This window comes from Gallus gallus, chromosome 7, assembly GCF_016699485.2.
Source record: "Gallus gallus isolate bGalGal1 chromosome 7, bGalGal1.mat.broiler.GRCg7b, whole genome shotgun sequence".
NCBI classification, from domain to species: domain Eukaryota; kingdom Metazoa; phylum Chordata; class Aves; order Galliformes; family Phasianidae; genus Gallus; species Gallus gallus.
Window position 1 is genome coordinate 10597285 of NC_052538.1, and position 16053 is coordinate 10613337.

The window sequence follows — 16053 nt, forward strand, 5'->3', positions numbered from 1 at the left end:
CAGTATTCATTACCTACTTATAGTTCCAGAGAAGCCTTCTTTGTCTCATTGTGGCCTTTTGCAAATGAGAGAAGACAACTAAAACTATTTCACTGTTCTCTTCCACATCCCTTCATACTCTCTGCTATAATGCCTGGGAGTTACCTGCGTTCAGTACTTTATTGTGCTTTTCTGCCCATGTGCTGCTGTTTTTATACACTGACTATACATCTTTCAGAGCAGGGAATCTCCTGTTCTCTAACTGTAATCAGCACTTAGTACAGTATATTCTTCACTAGAGGTCCTTTGTTATAATGCAATTATTAGACTTGTACCAAAAAGAAATTATGCCAGTAACAGATTAATATCTTTGATAATTAAATTGCTATGGACATATTTTGTGAATCTTGTGTGGTAGATTAAGGGCTCACCTGGATAGGCTTATTGATTCCTCATATGACTAACATATATCCATCTCTACTAGAGTTTGCAATCTGGTCCTAAATATGTCTGAAGATTTGATAAATGCAAATGGCAAAAAAAAAGAACAGAAAAGAAAGAACAGGGTACAATAACATTCCCTTCAAAAAACAAAAATTAAGTGAGGCAGTCTGATAGAAATTGACTTTTACTCTGTTGATTGAGAAGGAGTGAATCCAAGATCTGGTTAGAATGTCAACCTTTAAAATCTCCAGAACCTGAGCTTCTTACTCAGAGCAAGAAATCAAAGTGTAGCAATTTAGTACAAATCTGAGTACAAATTTGAGTCTCTCACACTCCCAGCCCTCAAGCCTGATATCTGTTTCCTCTCTAGTGATCATGTAGACCACTCAAAGCAGATAATTATATTTCCAGACATCTAAAAACATCTGCATCTTTCTTCACTAAGATGGTACTACAAAGGCTTCATTTCTTGATGCATTTCACTTTCAGATGAGAACAGTACGAAAAGTGAGTTTCAGTTCTTTTGGTACTCTGGCCTTGGTTCACACCTGTGTTCACACCACCTAAGGTTTGCTTTGAATTTCACATTCAAATGAACTGAAAACCCACCCAAACCACCAAGTTTGTTGTGCCTTTGGCCATATTAGTATGGGAGCTATTCCTAAAGTACACAAAGGTTTCCTTTTTGGTGGGCTCATCTTTACCTGTCCCACACAATTCTGGCACTTACTAAACTGTTCAGAGCTAATAACTGCTTCATAAGGAGTGCATAGAGAGCACATCTCTAAACTGCCAGCATTAGAAGACTATTTTTAGAGTAGTAAAAAGATAGCTAAGTTCAGTTCCTATGACCAAATGCCTGTCCAGACCTGTCAGAACTTGTACCTGCAGTAATATCAGTTATTTCAAACTTAGTTACTGATAATCACAGTAAAAAGAAAATGCAAAGATATGGAACATAGTTTAAGTAAACCAATAATTATGATCATCTGAAAATAAGCTGTTGTACTACAAAGGTATTAATACCTTTTACTACACAACTCAGGTTATCTTTGAAGTTGGATATCATGGGCAGTAGTGAAGTCCGAGGTTAACTGGAACAGAGAATGTTTAGACTAGTACAGAGGTCCAGATCTTACCATAGTCCCCCCAGAGAACACTTCTGTGTGAATCTGAAGCAGTGCTAGAAGAGTTGGGCAAACAAATGCTTCGAATATGGTTTTCTTTGTAAAGAAATGAACATAACTTCTAACTAAACAGGGCAGTTTTAGGAGCACATGTTATCCTGGAACTTATCCTGTCTGTTGATAAGGGGACAGCTGCCTTGGCTCCTTTGCACTCCAGGGAGCACAAAAGGCTTCTGTGGGCATTGTTATATTTTTCATCTAGGCACTTAAAGTGAACATTTTCAATAAAATCAGGTAACTAAGCGTATACTTAAGTATCCAAATAAATAAGCTTGAATTTTTTTTTTTTTTTAAGAGTTGCTTTTGTGTCAATTCACACATTCAGCTGAAGTCACCAGAAAGAAGCTCAGCACTTTCAGCAACCAGCTTTCAGAGACTTTAAACATGTTTTGAGAGCTGTAAATACCTCCTTGTGCTTAAGAAGTAATGGGATTCTTTTTAGGCTAAGGGATATTTCAAATGGACTTCCTTATATCGTAAAGAAGGGAAAGCACGATATACCTAGAGAGAAGCCGACCTATTCAAATCCTAAAAAAATCAGATGAAAAAGAGGAGGGGAAAGTTCTTACTGCTAAGAAGCAGGTTATTTCAAACCTAGAATAACCAAAATTCTGAGCAGGGCATCAAATCCTGCTTCCATTATCTGGGCACCAACACTTCAGCAAATCATTTAGCTTTTATCTCAGTTTATCTGTCAGTGAGCTAATCTTTTCTTCCAGGGTCTGGTGTGAATTAATGGTATGAGCACAGCTCAAGAAAAATACGAAGTACCAGGAAGTACTGCAGTGCCTACACCAAAAATTCTGTTGTTAGCAGGCACTAAAAATCAAACAGTGCTGAGTTGCTTGTGAGAGGCTTGGTACATCACGGAAAAGAAAATGAAAATTAATAAAGAATAATCACAGTCACTTCTGATAACAACAGAATCGTCCATATGCAAATAGTTAAGATGTTTCTGGCCACAGATGGTTAAGATCTTATTTGTTGAAACAATATAAAATGGAATTGCTTAGCAAAAAAAAATGGGAGATCTGAAAAATAACGTTTGTTCTGCTGTGTTATGAAAAATAAATGAGGATAACAGTATTGTCTCATCTGTTATATCTGTGGATTTAAATGTGGGACCACAAAATATGCCATTATAAAAGCCACCTTATGCCTGGCCTAGCGCACCAATATTAATAAATTAAAGATCGTTGCCCAGTCAGTAATTCTGTAATAAAGACAGTACAGCACTGGAAGTGAAACAGCCTGACCCATTAGCCTGTATATGTGAATGTGCCTGCAAATTTGCAAGTGTTCCAGCAAAGCCAGTCTTTACTAAGAGGCCAGACTCAGGTCAGAGCTCCTGAGTATTTCTATCACCTACTAGATGTCTCAGACTTTAAAAGAGATCACTGTTAAAATTCAAGACTCGTTTGCAAACCACCTACAGTGTTTGATGTTTAGCTTCTATTCATTTCAGTGGTATTTGAATTACCAAATACTTTGAGTAGCACTTGAAGCTTCATCCTCACTCTAGTCTTATTTGGGGCTCATCTGAAACTTCTGTTGCCTCCAAAGGGAGCTCAACTGGGACTTACAATTAATCCAACTATTCGGGTAAAATTACACTGGCAATATCTCAGCAATTCCCTGTAGCTGCTCAAGTCTGTCACATCAGCTCTTTAATCTGATGGTGAATTATTTAACCACCATACCAGAGCCAGCATATCACAGGGCTTCAAAAACTTCTATTTATGTTCTGAATATGTCCATGGCAGCTGTTGGAGCGTGAATAATGATTTCCATGGAGACCTTCCTTGCATTCCTGTACTAGGCAAAGACCGGAAGAATTCAGACTGGGTGATTTACAGATCTCTCAGCATTGAGAGCTATCACAATCATCATCAGAATAATTGCTTCACCGAGGAAAGTCATGATCATTAAAGTACCTGTGAGGAACTACACTAATCATGTCAAAATAAGTTAGGGTCAAGTAACTCATCTGACACACTACAGCAAACAATATTTTCCTTTAAGAACAGTATTGGTCAGCACTTTCAGAGTAAAAAAAACCCTAACATGTAGTTTTTAAAGAAATTTGAAATGCACATTAAAACCCTACAGTAATTAATATACAAATAACAAACTTTAAAGAAATAATCCCATGAAAAGAATTTTAGCAAGCATTATTTAGAAGGTGTCAACATGAAGTACTTAAAACACATACACATTGTACACATTTTTTTCCCCACTTCTTTAAACATACTCTGATCAATAGAGAGACTGAGGAAAAGAGTGGGTAATTCCGAGCAGCTTCAGCGTTCACCAAATGGATAAACAGTTCATTTGAATCTCGACAAACTCCCAAATGAAAGCAAGATGTCTTCAATCTACATAACATCCTTGGCCTGCAGAGAACTTCATGACAATAACTGGTTTCTGGGAACTACATATTGTTCCATTTTGCAGGTTACGCAGTTAGAAATGTAATCAGTTGACAAAAGGTACGGACACTGAGTCTACATGAACTAGAAGCCTTAGTCCTACATAGACTTAGCCCTGGCTGTACAACCAAGATTTCCTCAAATTTATGCATTAATCTCACGATCATCTTTGTTCCCATTGCCACGCAAACCTGGATCCAAAAGCAAGCAGTGAAAAATAATGCATACTTTTTTCCCCCCCTCATAACTATATGAAAACATAGAAAGGCAATCTGAGGCACTAGAAGCTAATCTCTACTCCAGTGTCTGTCATTTCTCTCTAGCTCCTTGTTTTGTGAAAGTAGACTGGTAATGTGAGTCGATGGGAATCTAGCACTTCCTTTCATGGAAGCAAACTACCATCTCCAGTCTCCTTAGTGCTAGTTAGCCTTTAAAAGAAGTGTTGCTAGAGGCAGGAATACAAAAACACAACAACACAAACACCAAAGCCAGCAGATTTCTAAATTCAGCTTTAAAAGTGTCCTTATTTAAGAGTACTTCTAAGGTGTTTATGGCTTATATTGCTCAATTAGCTGCTTTATACTGCCATATATTCTTCAAAAGCAATCTTTTACTAATCGGAAATTCTTAGAAATATTTCATAAGTCATATTTTAATACTGCAATAAAGTTTTTCAGGACACTTACTACACCACATTTTGGCAGTAAGCAGTACACCAAACATCAAAATCATTATTAGACGTCAACACCCACCCTGTCATCATGACAGACGTGTCCAGTTCAGTAGTTTTTTCTGGAAAGAAGCTGATAGTAGCACCCTGTTATCACAAAATGGATTTCCATAGGAATGAGGCCAAGCTGAACACATCTGGGTAAGTTCAATTTTTAAGAGTTGGCTGAGTCCATCATAAACACATGGAGGTTTTATAAAATCTCACTGTGAATAGATACTGGGGTTACTAGTTTTGACGCTGGAGTAAAGCTACTGGAATGGCCACCCCAAAGCACAATTCATTCTACATAGACATTGGAAAGCTAAACATGAAAGCCAGAAAATTGGAGGGAGCTGAAGTCCTGAGCCTTAATTTAAAAGCAGGTAGCTTTAGCATCCAGGACTTAGGATAAATACATTCCCAGGCTGAGTTCTGTTTTGAAATAATTCTGCTGATTTCTACATACATTTTTACAGGACCCAATGTCTGGGATCCTCATTAACAGCTTCCTTTCCTCCTGAATACCAATTTGACCACCACAGAATTTTCAAAGTGAATCTAATACCCTTAAATAGGCTGCCTCAAAAATCAACCTTGAGCACACTTAACAGACAAATAGGGCAGGGCAAGGACTAGAAATAAAGTGTCATTCACATGTTCCAAGAGCTGGTAAGCCTTTCCACTGGTTTCCATATCTAATTGCTTCATATCATATTTATTTCTAATTTTTCCAGTACATCTCTTTACAGGACAGCCTGAGCACAGAACAACCCCAGATGTACTAATCTGAGGAATAAGGAAAGGCAAACTTTATTGCAGTGCTTGACAGGGTTTGCTTAATAAATGCATAGGAGGCTAAGCTCCCCTGTTTTTTATCCTTTTCTTCCTTAGAAGAGCTCCTAATTTTGGAATAAGATTAGGAAATACTTCAGTATTTCTTTCTTCTAACATGAGCTGGAGTGCAGATATACCATCAGCTTCAAGGAATTGATTCCCAAAAATAAAATTCTTGTGAAGATATTGTACATGACAAAGGTTTCCAATCTGACATACAGAAATCACTTTCAACGTGGATCCAGTTCCTATTTACTACCTGTAAGATTTACCATTGTAATCTGGTATGGAATTGCCTGAAGACACGTAGTGGCAACCATGACTAGAAACTAACAGGGTTGCATTTTGCAAAATACTCTGTCAAATATTTTTCCATTAAAAAGTAAAAAAGCAAGTCTCACTGCAGACACCTATAACAGGCAAGAACCCAATGGATGCCTTTGTGCTAGCCAGGAAAGGCTGTAGCATCTTCAGCCTTGGAGTTGCTAAGAATTTGAAGGACTATTGACCCAGACCTATCTGATATGACACTGCAGGTGATTTTGTATTTGAATTTGACCCTGCTCTCAGTAAGGTTTTGAGCAGGAGACCATCAGAGGTCAGTTACTCTGCATCTCAATGTCACCATACCCCATTGTTTTAAATATCAAGAGATGATTTCTACTTGTGTCTGGTGGTTTCTATTTTGACATGTTTTGTATTATCTAGATTATACCTTGTAACATCTCCTTACTGAGCTTACACAAACAGCCAATACACTGAAGTCAGGGCTGCATGACAGAACCATAGCTCTCATTCAGAGCAGCAGGAAAGCACATCCCAAACATTAAATCCAAAGACAGTCATACTGTCACAGCAGATAACAGATCAGAATCCTTCTTTGGATACAAGGGTGGGAGAAATTATTTTGCTCTTCTATTACATGAAAGGTGATATCTCTTTATTATGAAGTGCAGTGTGACTGACATTAAGTAAATACTGAATTAGTTACCAACAACACACCAGTCCCCCCAAAGCAGGACTTTTCAAATGTTTGTTGCTGAAAAAGCTAGCTCCACATTTCATAGCTGTTAAATATAAATGTTTGTGTACGCCTTTCCACTAAGGTGCCATGATAGCATTGTTTATAGTGGAGAAAACTAATTCCCACCAGAATATCCACTGCAGTGTGAAAAATGACAAAAAAAACCTTGATACCTCCTGAAGTGCTGTTCTAACATTGACACACAACATGAATAGAATAGCATAATTAGCCAGACACGCACATGCCAACACAAAGTAATATCTGGCTTATCAGCTTGTGTTAACCTACCTAGCACCCAACACATTCAAAAAGCTGACATTGATTTTTGCCAGCTTAAAATCTGCTGCCAGAGGACATGGCTGAATATGACACCTTCAGTTTAAGGTAAACACTTTCATCCAGCTGAAGTTCCTGTTAGAAAGCAATATTCCTTTATAACTGAGCACTGCTTTATATAGCTAATGTACACAATGCATGCCCAAAGCACAAGCTTTATGCTTAGAGAGATCTAAATATATTAGCTAATTTAATAAATATAAAAGGCCAAAAAACACGAATCTCTCCCTGAAGGAGAAGAACACCCTCTTAATGAAAAAACTTGCAATAAACTTATATCCATCTCTAATTTAGGCCTTGTATTTACCTCCATCATCAGTTTCAATTGCCTTTGCTCTGAGCTCTCAGTTTCAATTTACCAAGTGTTAGCCCTAGGCTCCTCAACAGCATCCTCAGGTCTTCTGGGACATTCATTTCCAAGAGAGTGAGCAGTTGGAAAAACATCAACAAAATCCTGAATGAGAAATAAAGTATATAGGTTGCCTAAAGAAATGAAGAAGATGCCCAAAGTTTAAAGACTAACAAGCAGATCCAAAACTATGGCGGACAAAATATCCAGGAAATGTCAACTGTGAGATCTCACTAAAGAAGGTCTGCTGTTTTATTTCAGTTAAGTTGATAAGCCAGAGAGAAGTGAAAAACTGTAGCATTCAGATGCAGACACCAAAATCATGCATACGTAGAGATTTTATATAGCTCTTATACAGCAGTTATATAGCTCTTATTACATGTCACCTTAAAAACTACAACTTGCATTACAATAGACTAGAAGACAAAGATAACACAAGTCCTGAAGGCCAGTGCCAACTGGCAAAGGTGATTCATTCTCCAAGTGACTTTCTTAAAACAAAGGTTCATGCCCTGCTTGAAGTTTCCTGTACCATACACCAGCCCAAGCACTTGAAGGTGCATTAGCAGTATGCTCCTTCTTAGCACTGACTGTATAGGGCAGCTGCATAGCTTGTAGCCAGTGAATTTTGCAGCTGGTGTTAAGTGCTAGCAAAAACCTACTGTCCTGACGGACATCCAATTTGCATTTATAATATAAAAGAAAGTGAATAAACCTATATCAAAGTGACTTATAGAGGTATTTATTTAGGGACTTGCACCCAACAAGTCTGAAGCAACTTTTACCCAAAGAGTGCTTAGATGCTGAATGCTTTATTCATGCATTGAAAAAAAAGTTACGTTGCTCCTGATCACAATTAAGCCTTACATAATTCAAATACATGAAAAGAGTTGGAAAGTCCAGCCTTCTTCATTGTTTATTAAGTTATGTTTCAAGCTCTTTTAGGATTCTACCACTTCAGCATGAATTGTGTAAGGATCCAGTCTGCTGAAGTTTTGCTACTTGTAATGCAAAATAATGGAAAAGATGCAGGTCACAAGCTAAATTTGCAAGTGAAAAAGCAAACAAATAGTCACTGGGGAGGATAAGCCACTAGGAGGGGCCAAGCCTCAATGTTATCACACCAGACAATATAAATGGGTTCCCTACAGTGTTCCTCCCACATGCTAGTCAGCTTTGGAATTCTTCTTGAATCACACAAACAGTAAGCTTTCCCAATTTCATAGAAAAGGCATTCTTTATATTGAAAGTTTTTTAGCTTTGCAGAATTGACAAAGAATACTGTAATGAAAAAATTATTACTCGGGGGGGGAGGGAAGAACCTGAACTGAGAAACAGTACCTTTGAAAATAATAACTTTTAAAAAAGAATGCCATCTTTATTTTGTAACTTTAGTTATTAGCACTTAGGACTGTAACTACATCAACTGGTTTGCTCATCCAGGCTTTAAAAATACTGAATAAAGCCCTCTGAAAAGAGAAGCATGTCACTGGGACATTTTTTCTCTTATAGAATGACAGAAATTGAGACATTCTTAGGCTCAAGCTGTAAAACAACTGGTTGTTTCTTCACTTCATGATAACTGTCACATCATTCTTTTGATGTTGCTTCAGTCTTTCTTGAAGTCAGCTGTGTCTGAGTCTATGAACCTGTTTTGTGGAGTACAGCACCACACCACACACCAGCATTTTCACATGGTAAGCAGACTGTACAGCCCAGTGTGTTTGATACAAGGTCACTTGCCTTACAAATTCATCACTCATTGCTAGATTCCACATAATTAGACACTGAAAGAGCACAAGTCTCACTGGGAGAAAAATTACTGAATCTGCCACGACAACTTTGCTGTAGACTTGCTAATCCAATATAAAAAGGCACAAGTTTAATAGGGTTCAGTTGGACAACATATCTCAAATAGTGGATATTAATCACAGTTAAACAGCCATTTGATAGAGATGACAGTTCCAGTCTAACAAGCAGGCACTTGAGATGCATGCTGTCCTGACAGCAGCATTGCCTGCAGTAGTATATCACTGCTGATTCTCCAGCTTGCCCAGTGCTGGTATCAGCCACGGGAAAATGCCCTGTAAGGCTACACCAGAGGTGGCATGAAAATGAGTTAATAAGCAAGTAGGAAGAACATAAATCTGAAGTTTTCATTTTTTTCTTCAGGTATGCCAGGTAATGAGAAAAAAACAGCTATGAAGAATAGAACTAAAGTCACCATGAAATAGAAAAAATGATAGATTTCACTATTAAATCAATACCATATCCTGGTCAGCAGTACTGCCTGCATTCAACAACAGTCAGTGCCATTCCAATTGCAAATAAAGGTGTGGGATAAGTAAAGCACCAAGAAAGGAAGAAGAAAAAAAAGGAGGTGGAGTCTCAAAAAAAAAAAAAACCCACTAGTTTCACAATCCTGAAAGAAAAGAGCCTTCAAGTAGTACTTGAAGGAGGGTTTGAGCTAGGAAATTGTTTCCTGTTATTTGCCAACATGTTTGCTGTGGAAAGCAGGACTTGCATTTACCTTGGAAAAGAATAATAGAGCAACGTTTTTTTTTTTGTTTTTCACTTTCCAGACTATTTTTGTTCTCTGCTTTGTCAATGAAAGAGCTCTATGGGAGTGATTAAAGCATTCATTGTTATTTCCAAGGCTCTGACCATTGATGTTTTCTGCAGTGTTGAGAAAGAGAGGAAGTAGCATATTATATCCAACTCCCTCTGTAAACAGTCATTTGAATACAAATAATATATAAGCTCTTAAGTACTTCTAGATGCTTGCCAGTCATTTAAAAATAATCTCAGAATGGTTATATTACATCTGAAATAGTTATTACAGTTTGAAACTATGCATAGAAATTATTTTGTGAGCAAACAACCCAAGCATTTAGCATGACATTGAGCTGCTCTGAGATCATGACATCTTCAGCCAGTATAACATGTCTCAGCTCCACCAGCTTTGTACTACAGCATCAGCTGAACTTTCACAGTTCACATAAATAGTGACACATAAGGTTTCTGATTTGGATTAATGAAAGGATATGGGATAGCTATAGACACACTGTGTTTGCTTCAAAATTAAACATTAAGCATTTATGCATAAGAATGTACTTACTGTAAAAGCATTGACTGTCACTTTAACACATGCTTTACATTTGGCAAAGAAACAATACAAAAGAGTTATCTGGATCTGAGCCAACAGATGGCTTCCCCAAGCCATCAATCTCAGAATCATACCCAGTTCCCATTCCTTCCCAGTAAAAGCCTGGAAAAGCAGATTGAGAAGATTCATAAACACATATACATTATTCATGTCATCATGAGTATGCATATGTATATAGATGCACATACGTATATAAATATATAATCGTAGAATCATTAAGGTTGGAAAAGACCACTAAGATCAGCTAGTCCAATCATCTACATACAACCAATATTGCCTACTAAACCACATGCCTAAGTACTACGTCCACCTTTTCCTTAAACATCTCCAGGGACAGTGACTCCACCACTTTCTTGGGCAACCTGCTCCAATGCCTAACCACTCTGAGAAGAAATTTTTCCTAGTATCTAATCTGAATCTTCCTTGAGGCCATTCACTGTCATTCTATTGCTAGTAACCTGGGAGAAGAGACTGACCTTCCCCTTCGTCACAACCTATTTTCAGGTAGAGTGATAAGGTCTCCCCTGAGCCCCTTCTCCTCCAGACTTCCAGAATTCCAGTTCCCCTCAGTCACTCCTAATAAGGCTTGTGTTCCAGATCCTTCACCAGCTTTGTTGCCCTTCTCTTGGACACTCCCCAGGGCCTTGATGTCTTTCTTATACTGTGAGGCCCAAATCTGAACACAGTACTCAAAGCGTGTGGCCTCACCAGAGCTGAGTACAGGGAGATGATCATCTCCCTGGTATATATAAACATACAGTATGTTCTACATGTAAAATAGTGCTTAGTTGTTAATGTTGTCTGTGCTCTTCAGGTATATAAGATCCTTACAGAAATAAAGTTTAGACAGAACTTATTCTTTGCTCAGAGGAGATATTTCATTAAAATAACTTACGTCCCACTCATACCACAATCACTATCTCCACATCAACACATCACCATTGGTAAAGGTGCAGTAACCAGTACAGAAGCTAGCTTGAACTGAGGAAAAGTCCTTCGCCTTGGTGACTATAGCATAATTGCTAAATACTAGCCTTGGTGTTTGGGCTCCCCACCCTCTGTTAAACAGTTAATCACTCTTCTTACACGTCCAATTTGGTAACACTTCATGTGACGCTATTTTCATGTGCTAATTTATGACCTCTAGAAGGAGCAACAATAAGAAGAGTCTATATATACCTTCCTTATTAAGTTCTGGCTGAGATCATAATTTTAAAGATTAATATCAAAGTGGATTGGGGAAAAAAAACACTCCCAATTATTAAGCAGATATATAGCTTAGAAGTATTGAATGGAGTCACGCAGAGGGACAATACTTAAGACATAAGAACAGATACAGATCAGAAATCTTTTGAAATTGACTTTGCCCTGTATGAACTGCATCCTGCATGAGCAAGCTATGCAGGCAGAAAGTACCCAAATCATGGGAAAATGAAAACAGGCAATATTTAAGCAGAGTCAAGGCAAGGAGCACAAATCAAAATTCAGAACAGTTCAGATCTGGTTGGACTTCCCATCAGCTAGAGGAAAAATGTGAAATACTGGTTTGTTTTTTCAAAATCATACAAGAGAAATAAGAAACAAGAAGGGAAAGAACACTGTTGAACTCCACAATGTAATCACTATGGCAACTTGTAAAGCAGTTTTACATAGTGGTTCTAGCAGTTCCCTTATGTACTATCAAAACAAATATGTTAAACACTAAAATTTAAAGAATTGGTCATTTAACGTGTTGTATTAACACATTTAAGAGTGTAATTGCATTTAATTTGAATTTTATATTACATTTGTGTCATATTGTAGCACTCAGAATTACTCATTTAGCAGTACAGAATGGGGGACATGTTATGTTACAGATCCAGTCTTAAAAAGTTGTATTGATAATTCCACTCAAATTTATCAGGATCTGAATTAAAACTACAGAGTAGTGGGAGCAAGAAAGCCTCTAACAAAACATGATTCTGAAATATCAGTAATGATGGTTTGAAGCTTTCTACTAAGATCCTATTGGTACATACTTATAACTGCATTATGCCTTTGTTTTTAATCTTTGTCTATATTGCCCTTCAGTTTGAACAACTCTTTCTGTTTCTGTACTTACTCCACCTCTAGTTCCTCAGTATTGAAAACTGTCACATCCTACCTTCACTTTGCTAGGCTAAACAAGCAGTGAATGTTTCAGTACATATATAAATATACACACAAATATATACAAGTATATATATACACACATGCACAATTTAGAATGAATGGAATTGCCAGATAAAAGCATAGAAAAGTGTGAAATAACAAATGAGAGAAGTATTGTTTTTAGACTATTTTCTTTCTTTTTTTGAGACAAAGGTCTAGCAATAGCATTGAAGTGATGTGGATATCCATAAATATGAGATGCTTATATGTAATAATAACATTAGGAATAATTTAAACAAGTTTAGGACAGGAAATTATAACTAGTAGTTAGAATTTGAAATAGCAGCTGGCAATTGGTATTAGCATCAAAAAAGTGACAATATTTTTCAGTTAACAGAATGAATAAGCAGAACTATTCCCTTAACAGATACTCATTTCTGTGGGGTCTATTGAACTAGGTAGTTCAAACACATTAGGTATGAGAATACTGAATTACTTAATAAGGTACTGGATAAATACAACCAGTAAAGTTCCAACAAGCAATGTTTGCAGTATAGCATTAATGTTTATAGAAGGCCTATTCTAAAGTAATGCCTTCTATTTTGTTTTGTTTGCTCACACTGTCAGAGGAGGACATTGGTGGTATGGCATTAAAGGTTGAACCTTCCTACCAATATCCCATTACATGTTATTGCTGTGCAACAGGTGCCAGCAGAGGGGCAGTCTGACAAAAAGGTGTCTGACACAGAAGAGCAGATGAAGGTGTGTCATGGAATTCCGCCGTGTGGAAAAAAATGGCACCAATTGACATTAATCGACGCTTGCTCAACACTTACAGAGATCAAACAGTGGGTGTGAACACAGTGAGCTGGTGGGTGATGCATTTTAGCAGTGGCAGAGGATCACCTCCACTGGAAAAGATTTTTACAAGTATAGTATGCAGGCTCTTGTTCATTGCTGGCAAAAATGCATACATACTGGCGGCAACTATGTTGAAAAACAGTGTTTAGTAGTTGAGAATTTGCTCTATCAAATAGTGTTAGTGTTTTCTATGTGCTGCAGTTTCCACAGAAATAAATAGGAGGTTTTACTTTCAGAGGGATCTATATACATACGTGCTCCTCAAAGAAATAAGAAAAAACTCATGTTTGCTTTTGTTCATTGGTGAGGTCGAGAAATAAAATATTTTGCTAGGAGTAATCAGATTGTTTAGGTGGCAGAGCCTAATGCATGGGCATTACCATACCACCATCAAAAAACTGCAGCATTAAACCACTGCAAGGTTACTTCAGTAAGCCTACTTCATCATGAACAGGTCACTGTGTTCCATTCAATACAGTACCTTAAATTATACCAGCATCATCTTATTCAGAGAACAAACATTAAAAATTAAAAAGCTCTCAGGTCTACAATTTAAATAGCCACCTTATTTAAACTGTCATGGGCTTTGAACCCTCACTGACTGCAAAATATGCATGATCTGAAAAATAACATTAATGCAAACCTAATGTTGCCCTTGCTCTGTTCCTTAAGGAATTGAATGTGAAACAGTCCAAGAATCAGGGAAGAACTACATTTTAATTTCATTAAAAATTAAGCATTATGACAGAACCAACAGCAAAACAGCATTAACTGAAAGCAGCGTTTTTGACCATATGGTGAAGTAATCATTTTCACTGAAGAATGCATGTTTGAATATTTGCATGCCTATCTGTATGCTTTATATTTATACATAAAAATAAAAGTCCAACAACTATTTCATGAAGTATTTCATCACAGTACAGTTTTGAAGGATACTACATTACTTATGAAGATATTGGAAATAAATCTACATCACACTATTTCGAAATGGTAATAGATAAGTATATATTTAATATATACTTTTAAATCATTATAACTTGTAAGACAGCTGCCTTAGTAGTGGCATCCACAGGGAACGGATAAGACTTGCAATTAGTCAAATCATAATGCATTAAAAACCTGTTTAAAACTGAGGGGAGATATGTCTCTATATATACACACATTTTTTCTGGTTAAGTAACAGATGAAAGTTAAGTAAAAATAGGATGCTATAATAAAAATCTCTTGAAAAGCTAACAAACAAGACATTGCAAACATTAAGGATGTCTTTGTGACTGATTTTTTTTTTCTTTTTCGAATAAATGTCACAGGACTACCTGGAAGAGTTGCCCTAGACTTACAGAATTCTTGTCATCAACTCTGTGCTAGCTTTTAGCTATCAGTATTGAAGATACTAATTCACTACTGCATTTTAAAGAACTGAAAGTTGTGTTTTAGGAACAGTTATGATAATCTAGAAATATTAAAATAATTACAGTGGCAACCATTAGAAAAAACTCAGCAAACTCACCATGTGCTGCTCAACACACCAAAGCTGTTGTCTTCTTCAACATGGAGAAACTGTTCCAAGAGTGTTTCAGCTGCTACTGCGTGGTAACTGTTTACAAAAAAAAAGACTGAATATGACCACTTTGAAACAACACCAAAGACATCAACTACAACTAAACAAATTATATTTACTTCTAATACACAACATGCACAAAAGCTTAAGTCAGTAGAAGTTTTACTGTTTACTTCAACAAAAGAAGAGTTAGGCTCAAACTTTTAAGACGGTACAAGTACTTTAAGCTGGTAATGAGAAAGGAAGCCATGAAAGTCTTTTTCTCCTTCCTCTTTCAAGCAGAGTGCTCAGCTCTGGATTTGTGTGAAAATTGTGGTTATTTTAAATAAAAGTTTCTCACTTGAATACAAAGAACTCAGATTTGTGGGGAAACAGTCCGAATTTAGTCCATTGTACGAATATGAGCAGAAGGAAGTCCCCCTCTGAAAGCAGTCTTTACTTTCCACATGCTACAGCCTTCCACATTTTGCCACCAGGTGGCAAGATGACAGCAAAAAAACGCTGTGAGATACCCGCATTATTAGCCTACTGCTGCCCTCTAACGTGGCAGCGAAAAATTGACAGCATCTTGAAAGCTGTAACTCCAAAACAGCGACAGTGTTACTTAGCGCTAGAGAGGAAGCTATAACGACTGATCCAAATGAAGAGCAGCAGATTCCGATTTCCATGATTTCAGCAAAGTCTGACATACTTAAAAATAACCCATAGTTTAACAGAACGTTCATTTGTACAGAGATATATCAGTAGGAATACAAGTCAGTTCATTAATCTGAATGCAACAAGGACAGGTAAAAGGAAACATAAGTGATAAAAACCTCAAAAGTTCAAGGTTAAGCAAAAATTTTTGCTAAGCTTTTCTAGTTCTAAACGTTCATCTTTCCAGCAGAAAGCTTTCCTCATTAAGCCACTTTAGCCATGCAAGTAGTATCAAGGTGCACAGTTCAGTATTGAAATACAGTAACATTTAAAGCAAAATTGAGTACCATATCAAAATGAGTGTTTGTTCTTATACATATGATAGAAATTAAGAATCTCTAGCAC

The 16053-nt window shown here is 37.0% G+C and overlaps 1 long non-coding RNA gene across 1 annotated transcript in view; it reads right to left on the reverse strand.

The window, feature by feature from the left end:
- Positions 1-15052, reverse strand: part of LOC121113389 — a 68959-nt gene extending 53907 nt beyond the window's left edge. Inside the window, exon 1 of the long non-coding RNA XR_005861478.1 lies at positions 14962-15052. This is a non-coding gene — a long non-coding RNA (uncharacterized LOC121113389). The remainder of the gene's footprint in view (positions 1-14961) is intronic.
- Between the last annotated feature and the right edge of the window lie 1001 nt (positions 15053-16053).